The following is a 3,377-nucleotide window of genomic DNA, read 5'->3' on the forward strand; positions in this document are numbered from 1 at the left end:
CAAGCAGTAATGTAAACCTTACTGCGTTCCCGTTTTGAAGGGTAAGGGTGCTGGTGAAATTACAAGCACGTGGGACTTTACAATTTTTGTGTCCAGAGACGGGCGGAGTAGCAGTGCTCTACGGTCTTTGCGATTTGAGAGTCTGAACAACACTACAACCACAGACATCTATATCTAAATAGACGGCGCAAGTGTACCTACTCCGCGTGCCCAATGTAAGGTATAAACACTTAATTGCCGCTGCTACGCTTCAGAACGCGCTCGGCCGTTAGCGTTGTTATACTTCAGTCGAAAAAGCGAAAAATGCCTGATTGTGCCATTAGAAACTGTAAAAACACCGTAGCTATAAGTATATGAATAAACAGGGACGTTTAATGCCATAGTTAACTCATTTTGTAATCAGAATATGCATAACTTATTTTAAAATCAATTATTTTCATTTTGAATTAATTTCGAGAAAACAAATATGCAATCGAATGTATGCCGCATTCATCTGGTCTTTCTTTAGTATGAATATCGAACGAGCGATACTTTCGTGTAATGCATTCTGTTTCGTGGTAACGCCGTTTCGTCAGATTTTTGGTCAAATTTAACGATTAGTGATGTTAACTTGATGCAAGTGCAACACCATTCTCAATTCTGATCGACTTAGGAAACAAAAGGATGATAATTTTTAAGACCTTAGAAAATGTTATAAAAACATTCTAGATACTTAAAGTTTGTTGTTTTTTTTTTAGTTTTTCGGAGCATCTTTTTTCAAACACGTAGGTATTAATAAACGGACTAAATTATCTTATACTGGTATTATTTTACTATATTAATATTACACGGCTTCTTATAATCGACAAATACTTTAAAAATATTATTCTAAATACGTGCTACGTCCGCGTCTTCGATTAAATTTTTTTTTAATGAATCGCTTTAGTGCCGAAGGAGGTTTTCCATCACTAAATAGCGATTGTGACATCACCGGAGGTACAAAAAATGTGGCACGCTTGGTAGTCGCGGTCTATTTTTATAGGTATAATATATCTGTGATTATATTAAGGACAGGCGTGTCGCTTACCACCAGGCGCATGACTTGTTCATCCCATCACATGTATCATTAAAAAAAGACCGGTTCCCAGCATGACATACAACGAGGTTACTGATGTTTGATGAGTTATGACAGCACAATTTATTTTCTTCTTATATCTTATTTAATGGAGTTTTTATTATTATCAATATTATTTCATGATTATTTGCAATAATAGTCTATCGCAAGGTACCTATACGTGAAAAGATTTTCTGATTTTAATAAGTTACAATATTGACAGTTTCGATTTGCGGGATTTTTACGTATTATAATTGGTATCATGAATATAGTCCAATTTTAAAAGGATGCTAACAATTTCGATTTCACCCTCTATATTGGATACACGAATTACCGGCGGCTAAAATTATTTGTGTTATTCACACATTTAAGTAGACTTTTTTAAATATTATATATATTACATATATAGAAATGAAAGTTACATTTACCGACTTGATCATTTAGGTATTGCATTTATATCTACTATCACGGGAATCGATACTACAAGAAACAAATCCTTAACTACTTATTTTAATTTTACTAAAATCAATGGAAGGCGTTTAAGTGAATTTAATAGCTTATTTCTACTAACAACAAAATTAAGATTACTATTTATACCCCCTAAATACTAATAACCCCTTTTTATGTAGTTAAAATAATTACTTAAAAATTACTTTTTTAAGTATTTAAATTATTCTACATATATTGTTTTATATTATAATGTGTGCGTATGATAAATCAATAAACATTTTATCTGATAAATTAGATGACTTATTAGAATAAAAAAACAACTAAAATGGCAATTCGTTAATAGTTCATATTTTAATTTCAATTCATCTCAAATTAAACAGATTATACTTTTTTAATAGCTATTTAAAAATGTGCAATAATATTCTACTAATATGATAATTTAAAGTTATGAAAATGAAACCCGGACCCACCATTTTGACAGGTACCCTCAAGGCTTTTCGTCTCATTTTGATGTCTCACCTGAAACATTTTCCCAGTGTTTTGTAATCTTCGCAAGGCTTTTATGAACAGGTATAATCACATCTATTGATAAATTACTACGTGAACAATTCGCTCAAGCTGCCGCCCGCCGTCGCATCGTGGTCTATCATAAAACCTATATGTATTATTAACACTACTTACAGATATCTTAATAGCTAATTGAGCCTTATTATAATTATATATCTCTATGAAGTACAGTAATATTTATTCGGTTACGTACTAATGAGTAACTAAAATAACTTCGTTACTATTTGTCAGATGATTAAGTTTTGTGTTTCTTTGTCAATAATACATTTGCAAATATTCATTATTCGTGTATAATATAAAGTATAAATTATCACTACTAAACGGTACAAAGATACACAAAACTTTTCCTTCGACAACAAAAAAGTTTAGTAATTCACCTATCCATTCAATGATTATTAAAATAACCAATCAGTATAAATAAAAAACTTTTTACACTCGCAAGAAGCACGAAACTACGAATTATTATGAAAATCTTTCAAATGCATTGTAACAATTCTGAAGCAGTTACCTGAAGTTTGTTAGCGCCGTAAGTATTCAATAAAACTACTAATTGAATAAAAACAACATAACTAAGTCCTCTCTTTTTAATCATGCTTATAAGCAAATAAAGTTAATGTTTAAAAGTACTCTTAAAAGTTTTATATCGAGCTATTAATAAAGACGCCGCCTATTATATTTCGCTTCATTAGTGTTAATTAAGCAATTTCGAATGGATTATAAGCTTCCACTTACCTCGCCGACCAGTCCGGTAGGTATCGACGCGACTTCCAATTCAAATAAACTTCACAGGACCACTGAAGTTAAATAAAAGTTTTAAAGTCACTTTAGAATAAGCTTGTTAAACACAGTAAATTTGAGAGTCCAATAAAAAGCAATTCGTGTCAATAAGGTATCAACTTTAATGTGGCGCGAACAATGTCAATTCGGAGAAACGTGTTATCGCGAGTGCCGAATCGAACATGCGTGTTCCAGCCAGGCAATGTCGACAGTAGACTGGCAACAACGCGCAGAGCCTAACAGCGAGTGGGTGGATGCCAAAAGCCGCCAGAGCGCGTTCGGAGCGGGGCGGAGATAGGTGGCGAGCTGTTAACTCGCCGATCCTCGCAGTAAGACTAACTCACATCCAAATCGCTTTAATTTTATGAGTTGTTGCCTTCCCACCCTCCAGGAGAGAACGGCGTGACTTTGATCGAGCGCCTTAAGAGAATGTTGGGGTTTTTATTTGCTGTCGGGATTAGTTTGTTTGTGACATAGGCAAACTTACTCT

General features: G+C 33.4%; 1 protein-coding gene across 2 annotated transcripts in view; it reads right to left on the bottom strand.

Annotated features, from left to right (window-relative positions):
* LOC113239383 (homeotic protein labial) overlaps positions 1–3,175 on the bottom strand; it is a 66,413-nt gene extending 63,238 nt beyond the window's left edge. The window contains exons 1-2 of one of the 2 annotated variants that reach the window (XM_026476366.1): positions 2,843–3,175; positions 2,014–2,062 (exon numbers count right to left, since the gene is read on the bottom strand). The gene's annotated coding sequence lies outside the window, so the exon portion shown is untranslated. The remainder of the gene's footprint in view (positions 1–2,013; positions 2,063–2,842) is intronic. The other variant, XM_026476365.1, reaches the window with a different exon arrangement.
* Between the last annotated feature and the right edge of the window lie 202 nt (positions 3,176–3,377).

This window comes from Hyposmocoma kahamanoa, unplaced genomic scaffold (assembly GCF_003589595.1).
Source record: "Hyposmocoma kahamanoa isolate Upper Pololo Valley unplaced genomic scaffold, ASM358959v1 99879, whole genome shotgun sequence".
Classification (NCBI taxonomy): Eukaryota; Metazoa; Arthropoda; class Insecta; order Lepidoptera; family Cosmopterigidae; genus Hyposmocoma; species Hyposmocoma kahamanoa.